The sequence below is a fragment of the Mustela nigripes genome, chromosome 12, assembly GCF_022355385.1.
Source record: "Mustela nigripes isolate SB6536 chromosome 12, MUSNIG.SB6536, whole genome shotgun sequence".
NCBI lineage: Eukaryota > Metazoa > Chordata > Mammalia > Carnivora > Mustelidae > Mustela > Mustela nigripes.
Genome location: NC_081568.1, coordinates 132,084,863 through 132,098,291, shown reverse-complemented (window position 1 = coordinate 132,098,291; position 13,429 = coordinate 132,084,863).

Genomic DNA, 13,429 nt, shown 5'->3' with positions numbered 1-13,429 from the left:
CCCCTGGGAAGGGTGTGATAGGATAGCCCTTGCTCACTGCCACTGTGCGGGATACTTGAGGGGCTGTTACATCTCTTCACATATGGACCCAACTCTGAGGGCAGAATCAGCAGCTCAGCTGAAGGGTAATTCACTGCCTGGAAAGAATGAACCTTGTCTAAGTCCACAGAGCCTTTTCCTTAAATCTTTACATGTCCTACACACGCATAACATTGCTGGTGGGAAAGTAAAGTGGGGCAGCAGCTTTGGCAAACAGTTTGTCAGTTTCTTTAAAAATTAAACATAGATTTCGCATTGACTCAGCAATTCCACTCCTAGGTATAGAACAAAAGAATTGAAAATAGGGGCACATAAAGACTTGTCTATGAACATAAGTCGCAGCATTATTCAGATCAGCTAAAAAGTGAGAACAACTGAAATGTTCGTCAGCTGATAAAGAACTAAGCAAAATGTGGTTTATCCACACAATGCCATATTATGCAGCTATAGAAAGGAATGAAGCATTCATATGGGCTATTTAGGTTGAACCTTGAAAACATTACGTGAGTTAAGAGAAGCCAGTCACGAAAGGCCACATATTGTAGGATTTCCTTTGTATTTAATGTCCAGACTAGGCAAGTCTTTTATAGAAATAGAAAGTAGATTAGAAGCGGTCAGGGGCTGAGGAAGGAGAGAATGGGGATTGATTCCTAACAGATAATGGTCTTTCTTTTTGGGATGATTAACATGTTCTGAAACTGTAAGAACTGTGAGGGTTACACAGTCTTCTAAATACACTGCAAACTGCTGGATTTTATACTTAAAAGGATGAGCTTCACATGTTAATTATATCTGTTTTAAAAAATTCAACAATAAACCATTGGAAAATGGCACAAGGCATGAAGAGATGTTTCAGTGCAGAAAATATACAGGTGGCAGCTGAGTACACAGATGCCCAACATCATTAGCCACCAGGGAAATGTACGTGAAAACCACAATGCAGCATCACTAGACAACGATCAGAGATAGTTGAGACAACTGCTTATGAAGATGAGGAAAAGCTGGGTCACTCATACTTCGCTGGTGGGAATGTGAAAAGGTATGTATAGCCCCTTCAGGAAGCAATTTGGCAGTTTCTTAAAAAACTAAACATACTGACATATGACCCAACAATTACATTCCTGGGTATTTCTCCCAGAGAAATACAAAATTATGTTCTTTAGAAGCCTATGTGTGAATGTTTATAGCAGCCTGATTCATGACAGCCCCAAACAACCCAGATGTCTTTCAATGGGTTGTTTAAACAGACTGTGTGCACCATATCATGGAATACCACTCAGCAATAAAAAGACAAGCATCACTTATGTATGCAACAACCTGGAGGAATTTTCAGAGAGTTACACTCAGTGAAAACATGCTAATCCCAAAATCTTACATGTAATTTCATTTATATAACTTTTCTGAAGTGACAAACGTATACAAAAAGCAGATTAGTGGTTGCTGGGGGCTAAAGAGGGGGTGTGGTGGGCAGGAGGGAAGGTATAAAAGTTCGACATGAGGGGTGCCCGGGTGGCTTCGGCTCAGGTCATGATCTCAGGGTCCTGGGATCAAGCCCTGCATCAGGCTCTCTGCTCAGCAGGGAGCCTGCTTCCTCCCCCTCTCTTCGTGCCTCTCTGCCTACTTGTGATCTCTGTCAAATAAATAAATTTAAAAAAGAAAAAGTTCAACATGAAGGATCCTTGTAGTGACAGACATGTTCTGCATCTTGATGATATCAGTGCCAATATCCTATGACATTGTGCTACAGCTTTACAAGATATCATTGGAAAAACTGGGGAAAGCATAAATGGGATCCCTCTGTATTATTTCCGATGACGGCATGTGAATCTACAATTATCTCAAATTAGGAAGTTTAATTTAAAAAAGAAGACGAGAAAAACATTGAATATCTGCAAGATATTCCATTATAGCAAAACTTAGCTATTACCTACACTGGACATTTATGTTGTTTCTTATCTTTCACACTCTAAATAATGCCGTGATGAACCTTTATGCTCCAAAACCTCTTCGGGTATCTTTTGTGTTTCCTTTTATATTTTGCCAAAGTGCTTTCGCAAAAGTTTATACCAAGTTACAAGTTTATCAATATGGTAGTATATCTGCCCTAGAAACCCCATCAGCCTTGCAGTGCATACCTGGATGCAGATCTCTGCTAATTTCACAGGTGAAAAATAGTACCCCATTGCATCTATTTTCTCTTTTGTATTAGTGAGGGTGAACATTTTTAATGTGTTAAACCATTTATATCGTTTTATGATTAGTCTATTCCTCAAGACCAAGGGATTCCTCTGACCCTTCATGCATGAAGCAATGGGCACAAGAAACATTATGAGCTGGTTAAAAACTGATTGTAATCTTTTAAAGGTTATAGCAAAAGCAACCAACAGGTGTTAGGGGAATCCTGAGCTGAAATACAACCAAGAAGTGAGGAGGAGGAGCAGACATAGCCAGAGCGAGGTCAGAAGTAGGGCCCAGATGAGATATGATTCAAGTCCAGGTGAAGTCAGCAAGTAATTGGTACAGATAGCAACAGGGGATGGGGGTCAGGAGTAAAGAGCTCCGTAGAGCCTTTCCTTGGGGGGGGGGGAGGAGCAGGGAGGTTGGTAAATACACAAAAATTATGTAAGAATCAAATGGCATAGAAGTACAAATGACAGAAAGCTAGAGAGCGAGCCCAGGGCACAGATTTAATCCCAGAAACAAGATCCTATTGTTCCAGTAGAGACGGATCTTTTAAAACAAATGTGGGGCTAGGGTTATTTGAAGATGTGCACGACTATAGGTGTAAATAAAGAAATGGAAAATGTCGGGCTGGTGAATGTGTATGTACCTGAATAAATGTAGAAGCCGAAAATTATTTATACTGCTTATAATGGGACTAGAGATGCAGTGGAAGGTCTCCTGACTGGTTCCCAGGAAAATGGCACACACCAACTAACTTCTCAATCTGTAAAACTACAAAACAAAAGACCCTCCCTGTGTCTACACATGGATAATCACATCTAAATCATACCTACAAGGGAAGAAAATGGGCCAACATTACAAAATCTGTGTTGCAGAGAAGTGAAGAGAACTTTCTATATCCGATCTTCTACCTTTAGCAAGAATTTCTCCAGAAGCCTTGGATAAACCTCTGATAAGAACTTAAACAGTTCAGGATGCCTGAGTGGTTTTGTTGGTTAAGTGCCTTCAGCTCAGACCAGGATCCCAGGGTCCTGGGACTGAGTCCCACATCAGGCTCCCTGCTCAGTGGGGAGCTCGCTTCTCCCTCGGCCAGCTGCTCCCCCTACTTGTGCTCAAAAAGAACTTAGTTTCTTCTTGGATACTGCCCTTGATAGGAATTTATTTCAGTAAAAAATAGTTTAATCTATTTTTATGATACTAAAATTATCAGAAGATTCTTTGTTTGAATTAACTCACTATTTTCCTATTTTTGATTCTCATCCATAAATTCTAGTTCTCCCCCCTGGAGTCACACAAAACAGTGACCACAACAGATAATTAATTTATTAAGATTTTGTTTATTTATTTGACAGGGAAAGAGACAGCAAAAGAGGGAACATAAGCGGGGGGATGGGAGAGAGAGAATCAGGCTTCCTGCTGAACAGGGAGCCAGATGTGGGGCTCAATCCCAGGACCCTGAGATCATTACCTAAGCTGAAGGCAGACACATAAGAATTGAGCTACCCAGGCACCCCAATAGTTGTTTTGTTTTTTTTTATGCTCAGTTAGCCAACATTAAGTACATCATTAGTTTCTGATGTAGTGTTCTGCATAGAACACACAGTGCTCATCACCACAGGTGCCCTCCTCAATGCCCATCACCCAGCTATACCATCCCCCTACCTGCCTCCCTTCTATAACTTCAGTCTGGTTCCTGGAGTCCAGAGCCTCTCATGGTTTCTCTTCCTCCCCGATTTCTTCACATTTGGTTTTCCCTCCCCTCCCCTGTATTCCTCCATGCTATTCCTCATGTTCCGCATATGAGTGAAACTGTATGATAATTGTCTTTGTGCTAAGTGAAATAACACAACAATAGTGGATACTTAATACATGCTGACTACTGGATTCTGTGTACAGCATCATTTTCTTTAGTTCTGACAACACCTTTTTTATCACCCTTACCTTACAGATAAAGAAATGGAAACAAACGTGATTATGTAACATCCCCAAGTTAGGGTATGGCTACAGCCAATGTGTGAATTCAGGTCTGTCTGTGTCTGGCTTTTCTCTCTTAAGTATTGTGTTAGGTTCTGCTAAGTTGCCCCAAAAGTCTGTACCTTTGGGAGAGTCTGTAAGTCTAGAAAGCCAGCTCTTCCTTCAGAGTTACACATTTCTGCCACCAACATATTGTCACATCTGCCTCCAGAGACTTCTCTATGAAAAATCTGGTCAGATTACCTACAAGGACAGAGAGCTGGCACTTCAGACTCTATGAACCACTGATGGGGACTTTGTGGGGAAGTAACTAATCTCACCCACTTCTAAATATCGCCTACCAAAAACAGCTATCATTATCCACAAAGCAAACAAAGAAAACATACTAAGAAAAACCTCCAATGTGGTGAATAATCAAACTGGTGTAGGACGGTTAACAATTCAATAACAAAAAGGAATTTCTTCTTCCTCTTTACCCTGGGAATTCTGGAAGATCTCCTTAAACTTCTGGTCAAGCTGCAGAAGAAATGAAAAGTGTCAGATGTAGAGAGTAGTGGAATCTTGACATCCTAGTACCACTGGGAAACATTTTTTTTTTTTTTTTTTTTTACGTGACTGCCGTCACAATGTGGAAAAGAAAGGAAATGTAAAGCAGCTGATTCTGTAAGTTTAAAGGGGGGTGCCACCTCCTTCTTGGCTTTAATTTCCTCTGAAAAAATGCCTTGTGTTTTGGTCTCTAACCAAATGCCCGTTACTGACCTCTCTCATTTCCAGAATTCACATAGCATCTGTTGCTCTATTTTTTCAGAAATAAGTTTCTTTCCCTTTTACCAACTATAAAAGCAAGCCATAACTGTAAAATCAAGTTCAAATATTCACAGAAGGTGAACATGTTCCAAAATCATAGACTCAAGAAATAATCTTTATCTTCTCGATCTTTCTGTTGTATATATTATACATATGGTTTTGTTTGCAAAGGCCAAACTGTGTTTGATGTAGTGTATACAACTTGTTTTTTTAAAATATATAACATACTGTGAACATTTTCCTTGCTAGTTTTTGTATCTCTCTCTTGTTTTGAATGTCTGCTTACTATTCTATTTTTTTACTATACCATAACTCAATAACTAGAACCATACTGACAGATTTTTACCTTGTTTCCAATTATCCATTACTATAGATACTTCTACAATGAACAAAACTTGTGTAAATTATCTTTATGTCCATGTCTGGGGATCACAGCAGAGAGAAAGTAAGGACTGTTCCCAGAAATGAAATCATAAGGAAAAAGTTTATGCATGATTAAAATGTTCAAATCTGTTGCCAAACTATTCATTAGAAAAATTTACACAACTACCAACAGAAAAATATTAGGGGTCAGATATATTTTATTGGGTTTTCTATGTGTAGATACATCATGCTAAACCAGTGTATATGCTTACATTCTACATGTGTCATGGATAGACCACACCGAGTGGAGCGGGAAGCCTTGTCCTCCCTGACATTCTGGGGCCTCTAGTTCTGGAATACAAGTCAGTCAGCTGCAAAGAAGGCAAATCTCTCTATGGCCTGGCTTTCAAACCAACAAGGCACTTCTCAGTAGCAGAGCTTTACTGGCTGAGCTTGGGGCTCTGACTAAGAATATAAAGACACTCTAAGAATTTATCCTGTTCTAGCTCAAGACAGTCTCCGAGGAACCCTGAATTACAGATATCCGAACACAATGTTATAAGGTAAAAGAAATAAAAAATATCAAATGTTTGTCAGGGGAATTCCCAGAACCTATGAATATGTCACTTACAAGGTAAAAGGGACTCAGAAGTTGTGATTAAGTAAAGGATACTGAGGTGCAGAGGCTTCGTGGAATATCCGGGTGGGTCTAATATAATCACAAGGGTATTTATAGGGAGACAGGAAGTTCAGACAAAGAATGCAATGTGATGACAGAAACAAAGAGAGATTTCCAGATGCTACCCTGCTGGCTTTGAAGATGGAAGAGGGAGCCACAAGCTAAGGAAAGCCAGTGGCTTCTAGAAGATGAAAAAGGCAAAGAAACGGATTCTCCCCTAGAGCCTCTGGAAAAGAAACAGTTCTGTCACTTCAATTGTGCAAGCCATTTCAGACTTCTGACCTCTAGGATTATAAAAAAACAAATCTGTGTTGCTACTACGTTTGTGGTAATGTCACAGCAGCATTTGAATACAGAAAATTAAGAGAAAGTTTAGGGCGCCTGGGTGGCTCAGTGGGTTAGGCCGCTGCCTTTGGCTCAGGTCATGATCTCAGAGTCCTGGGATCGAGTCCCGCATCGGGCTCTCTGCTCAGCGGAGAGCCTGCTTCCCTCTCTCTCTCTGCCTGCCTCTCCATCTACTTGTGATTTCTCTCTGTCAAATAAATAAATAAAATCTTAAAAAAAAAAAAAAAGAAAGAAAGTTTAATGGAGGGTTTATTTCAGCTGAACTTTGATACATAGGTAGGATTCTAGTAGGCAGAAATGAGAAATAGAATTGCAAGGAAGAGAACAGCATGGGCAATGGCACAGAGGTGAGAAGAATAAAGTGTGTGCCCTATAGGTATGGAAAAGCATGGGTCCTTTAGGAAAGGAGAAACCTGGTTGACGTGCCTACAGAAGACAATATCAGACATTATATAATCAGGGATCAGGGGGTGCTTAGATGACTTCGGAGAGGACGTGGACGGGATCCCTCTTGAGCGAAACCTGAGAAAAAGAATTTGGGTCTAGAGGTTCAGCTAGAATTAGGTGAAGAATAGCTTAGGAGGGGCACTGTGGGCAAGGTGAATGGGATAACAGGGGCGCAAGAACACAGCAAGACAAAGACGAACAGGGTAAGAAGCAGCTGAAAAGAAAGAAGGAGGGAGGCTTAGGGCAGGCTAAAAGATGCCTCTACTACTGAGGCAAGGGGTTTGATATTCTGTAGGGAAACGCTGAAGGAATTTGAGGAGACCAATACTATGACATGTTTGTTTTCTTTTTTAAAGATTTTATTTATTTATTTGACAGAGAGAAATAACAAGTAGTCGGAGAGGCAGGCAGAGAGAGAGAGAGGGAAGCAGACTCCCTGCTGAGCAGAGAGCCCGATGTGGGGCTCGATCCCAGGACCCTGAGATCATGACCTGAGCCGAAGGCAGCGGCCTAACCCACTGAGCCACCCAGGCGCCCCTGTTTGTTTTCTTTAATCCCTTTGTTCTCCGTAGAACAGGTATGTAAATCCACCACTGTTGGTTAGTGAGGAGGCAGACAATTCCTGAGGTGTGGAAAGGAGATTACACTCGGGTTTTTCTTGGCTGCACAGCTCATGTACTCAGACTTGTTATTTTGTTTAACTGACTTGGACAGTTCTATGGTTAGGGTGGCGTTGTGAGATGGGGAGGATGGTGAAGAAGACCTTGAGAGCCACCGAGAGTATGATGTCGTAAATGCTGAGCTGAAAGTCAGGAGACCCAAGTTACAGACACAACTTTACAGCAGTGAACTATATGAACTTGGGCAAATGATCATATATGTCCCTGAGACTCAGTTTCCTCACCTACACAATCAGGATCTGAGCTGGGAGAGGTGTGGCAGTGGTGAAGGTTGCCGTTCAACTATGCTGACAGCTCCCAAGCATTCCCACTTTGATTCTATGCCCAGAAATCTCGGATTTTAACATTCAATATTGTACAGTCCAAATCCTTCCCTGGCCACTTGTCACTAAGCCTTGGTTACATTTTTGCAAACAGCAGATCACCGAGCAAACCTCACCTCTTATTTGTCCAGTAGCACAGGCTGAGATCTAGAGCCAGAACTGACCAATCCTATTGCCAGCTGAGCAGGTGTTACTCTTAAAAACACCCGTCTTTGTCAAAGATGTAAAGAAAGCAGAATGGGAGACCCCAGAAAGAAGGAAACCCAACAAAATAAGCTTTGATCATTGATGCAAAGGCACAGAAAAGTGATAAGCAAAGAGCCAAATTTCTTTTTTTTTTTTTTTTAAGATTTTATTTATTTATTTGACAGACAGAGATCAGAAGTAGGCAGAGACATAGGCACAGAGGAGGAAGCAGGCCCCCTGCCGAGCAGAGAGCCCGATGTGGGGCTCGATCCCAGGACCCAGAGATCATGACCTGAGCCGAAGGCAGAGGATTAACCCACTGAGCCACCCAGGCGCCCCAAGAGCCAAATTTCTGACATAAAAGAAAAACAACTGGCTTTCAAAAATGTTACAGAAGGCTTCCCTGGAATTTCATATTTATGACCAGATTTCAAGGGATTGACCATATGAGTCACTGATTAAGCAAGACTTTTTAGATCACCCATAGGCTAAGTGCCTTCTATCATAGCCATGACTAATGCTGTGAATCAAGATTTCAAGGGTAACCCAGGGTCACTGTTCAGAGTTCAGTTAGTGTATTTTCTTCCAAAATGTTGGAATACCAGGCCTTTTCCTGAGACTGGCTGTCAGTCAGGAGATATGGTAATATGTAGAGTTAATTCAAGTTCAGACACTGGCAGGGGAGTGACTTTGACCCAAGAAACCTGACAGTGAAATATATAGGAAATACTGCCTTTCTGCCCTGGAAAACTTCAATGGTTTGGTTGCATTGGAGTTTTCCTACAAGATTTAATGGAACAATTTCTTGTGCCCCTGTCTAATTTTATGGCTTGATTAATCAAACTGGTCTCCTTTGATACCATCTTCAGTCAAGGCAACCAGAAGAGAACCTGGGCAATGCCACGCAGTGTTACAGTGTAAAGACAAGAGCTAAAGGAGAGAACTCAATGGAAACCTGCTCATCTTCATACTCTGTGGTTGCTGTTGTCATTGTTGATTCAGTCAACTGGAGACCTGAGCCTGTGCCAACTAAACGTATTACGACATGGCCATGAACTGCTAACTGCTAAAAGGCAGATTGCTTCTGACCTGAAAATCCAGAGCTTGCTTACCACAATCATTAAGAATAATTGCACAGGCATACTTGAAGTTTATGCCAGTAATATTTGTTCTAGAAAGTAAAATTCGAAAAACTCTGAGGGGACTTTGAAGTAATCTGTGAGGCAAGTAGCAAATCAACATCCTGGACACTTTGTGTAATTTCCTCTGCCACCATTAACAAGAAGAATGAAGCAGTGGAAACCTGCCAGAGAAATGTTCCACAAGTGTTGGAGGCCCTGTCTTGAGTGTGTTTGAATGAAGTCCTGGATGGCCCAGGGGTACCTGGGAATTGGGAGCGCAGAAAGCAGATTTAAGCGGCACTGCTTGAGTCTTGGCCAAGGCCCTCTTGCTGGGCCCAGGGTAGGGAGCTCCATTTGTTTCCTGAGTTTAACCCTGCAGTCCTGTCCATCACACCATTTCACTCATTCCTGAGGGAGACCTCCCAAAAACTCTAGAATGTTAGCATTTAAGACAGCCTACGGTTTCCAGAAAGACAATCAGTTAAAAATGATGCACGCTTTGCCTACAAGAGAGAAGATCAGAATGAAAAGAAGGAAGAGCGTTACCCCAACACTGATGTCTCCTGCATCTCCTCATTTTATTTTTAGGGGCCTGGATGATATTACATTTTGACATTTGTATGAACCCCTCAATTGTTCCTAACCTCCCAAATTCATATGTGGAAGCCTTAGCATGCTGGCACTCGAGCAGAATATGAGTGTGTGTGGTGATAAGGTCTTAAGGAGGGATTATGAAGCCATGGGGGTGGGGCCTCGCTGCACAGGACTGGAGTACTTATAAGGGTAGGAGACCCCAGTGACGCTGGTGCCCAGACTAAAAGACCACATGAGGACACAGGGGGAAGGCAGACATCTGCAAGCGAAGAAGAGAGGCCTCACAAGAAACCAGTCCTGCCTACACCTTGATCCCAACTTCCAGCCCCCAGAACTGTGAGAAAATAAGTTTCTATTCTTTAAACCATTCTTTTTATGGCAGCTCCGGCAAACTAATATAACCCCAGTGTTAGCAAACTCTCCAGCTTTTTGGGTAATCCTTTCAATTCAGAAAACAATGACAACAAACAAACAAACACACCAATAGTCTGGAATCCCATTCCGAGTGATGGAGAGATAGAGGTCTGGTGCTACCAGATTCTTACCTACCCTACTGCCCCTACTACCTGTTAGAGAATTCACTTAGGAATGTTTTCATGTTCCATTAAATGACTTGATGAACCTAAACCCCTCAGCCAGCCTTCCTGCTCTGAATGACATTCCTTGCTAACTAGCCATTCACCTTTTACCATCTTATAACCTGTTTCCTCTCTAAGTAGGAACGCTGGATTCTCCCACATAGACACTGGTAATTCCTCCAAGTGTACCAGCTGAGGCCATGTAGCAATGTTTAAGAAAGGGTTATTAAAGTATAGACTGTTAGGCAATAATCATGCCAAAAAAAAAAAAAAAAAGAGAGAGAGAGAGAGAGAGAGAGAAAAGAAAAAAGAAAAAAAACAAAAAAAACCCCACCAAGATTAAAAACTAGTTTCTAGATAGGAGTCTACTAAAATCTCCTCCTAGGAGCTTCCACTGGGTCCTCCTTAGGCTATCTTGGTCCTGAGGTGCCACAAAGGAACCATCTTACCTCTATACACAAGAGCACTGACCTTGCTCTCCTTTAGCCAGATTGGAGGCCTCCCAAATCATCTCATTCCTTAAAAAAGGGAACTGTTCTGAAGCGAGGATCAAGGCATGATTTATAATCTGTCCTGGATGGTTGGCAGAGGAAAATCTCCACCCTCCAGAGAACATTCCTGCATCTACCAACAGGGCATGGTTTCATCCACAATAGGGCAGTCCCACACTCCTATGTTTCATTTTTCAAAATCTGGCACACTGTTGTGTAACCTAAGGAAGGAAGTTACACAGGAGATGGTTCACTAAGTTAATTAACTAAAAATTAATTTAAAAAAAAAAACAGAAAATGTCTTTGATCGGCACGGGACTCCATTCCTTGATTTGGTAGACAGCAAAAGAAATGTGCCTCTGGTTACAACTTTAAAGGTTTTCTTCATGGTGGTTGACAGTTGTGAACTAGGAAGAAGAAAGCCTTTCCACATGAAAGAACATTTAGGGATAAGGAGAGAGAGCACTCAGGAGTCCATGCTTTTCTCATACTCTTCTTTCCCAGCTCTGAGCTTCCAACACCCCGACTATGATTTCCTGAGCCAGACTGGCAACTGCACTGCCCTGTGAAAACAGCAACAGTAACAATACACACAGCACCTCTCTGGGTCTCAAATTGTGAGGGGCCCTGTGATCTTACTTTACATTCTCCTGAGGCTCTTCATCACAACCTGCTCTCAAGTTGGGAATATAATCCCATTTTCTAGATGAAGAAACAGTTTAGAAAGGGAAGCATTTCTCCCATTAATGTCACCTCTCAGAAATCTTTTTTTTTTAACCTTCACTATCTTTGCTTTTTTCATTTTAAGCTGATTCTAGGGATATCCTTTTGTCTAATGATACTTTATTTAATTGGATACTGGCATTCCTCCTAGCCAAGACTGTAAGTAAGGACAGTTTGTTTTTCCCAGGAAAACCTAATATCCTAAATTGGTCTGGGAAGCATAAAATGGTTTTAAGGTCAACTTCTTTTAGGTTGGTAATTTAATTCACCAAGATTCAGTGAGAGGCTGGAAAGGCCACTTTGTACACTGTGCCATGGGATACCAAGTTGAACAAGTGAATGTCCTTGGTTTGAGGATTCTGCATTAGTATTGTTGGCTGAAGTCTCCTCTTTAGGGACAGGTTACATGGTACGTGCTCTCTGTAGAATGTTTCAGGTCTGAGGCTTTAAGGTGCTAAGCTTATCCTCTGCACTCTAGAACAGGAATCAAATTCAACCACATGATTCATTTTAAATGTCATCTGGAAACAATTAAGGACCAGCAGCTCTTCCAAATGGCTCATAAGTGGTACTTCTGGCAGTTGGTTTGTGGAGCAGAGAAACCCATTCTTTTCTAACCACAAATGAAAATACCGTCATTACTAGCCTGACTCCTCCTTAAATGGTCTTTCGGGAAAGGGCCAAGGTGGCGAGCTGTGCAGGTACACAGGTAATTAGAAAGTACATACCCTGTGGCAGTCACTGGTCTAAGTCATACTCAATTTACTGACAAAACAGCAAGAAAAAGAATTGGCAGAGTGGGCAATGATAAATAATGAGTTGCCAAAGGTTGAAGCTACTGAGATTCTTGGGTTGGAAAATGATGTCAAGAGAATTAGCTAGCATTGCACAATAGCATCTTATTTTAAGAAAAAAAAAAATTCCCTTGTATACCATTCAGAAACACGAACACTAGAGAATACTAGAACACTAGAGAATACTTCTAGCGTACACAACGTAACTGTTGTTATTATTTACCTGTATTGGTTTGTTAATGCTCATAATCTTACGAGACCTGGTTTCGAGATGTGGGAACAAAGACACTACAGTGTTGGGCTGGCATCACTCCAGCGTGGAATGCAATGGGGTCATCCCAACCAGGGCTGTATTAGAACTCTGAAAGTCCTTAGGGGCTTCTGCCTTTGTGGCCCCTTCTCTACTTTAAAAACCAAAACTAAAACTGTATTTTACAATTGCTTTGGTAGAAAGACAAATACAATCCAGGATGGATTCATTATTTGATACTCATGTTTACTACATTCTCTTTTACTTCTGATTTTAAAAGGAAAAAAAAAATTAAGACATTTTTGAGGTTCTTGAAACTATGGTGGGCTCAAGGTGCTATGCTTAATGGATTCGTTGGCCCTGTGCCCAATCGAAACTCCTCTCTACCAGACTCTCTTGCAGCCTCGGGTAGCCTTGTGACATGAGCTCAGTTTCTTGGAAATTTCAGGAAGGATTGCTCCTGCCTCTGCCTTATTCTTTCTGTCTAGGAGGTGAAAGACCCGCGGATCCCCTTACCCAAGAATCCAACACTGCCACTGGATGCAAACAGCAAGAGGTTTATTGTCACGCAGGTACCGGCGGGTGGTCGGCAGCTCCAGCTAACCGAGCACACCCGGCTGGGGTAGTGCAGGATTTTTATGGACAAACAAGTTTCGGGAGGGGCTGAGCTGACTGATTGATAGTTTGAACAGGCATACTCGGCGTCAGTGGAGTGGATCAGGGGACCCACGTGCGAAAGCAGACGAAGCAATCTTACAGAAGCAGAACTGGCCGATTAGCCCACGCATGCGAATGAAAGCACTATCAGGATATTGAAGGCCTGGTTACTATCAAGCCAAGGCCACTTTCTC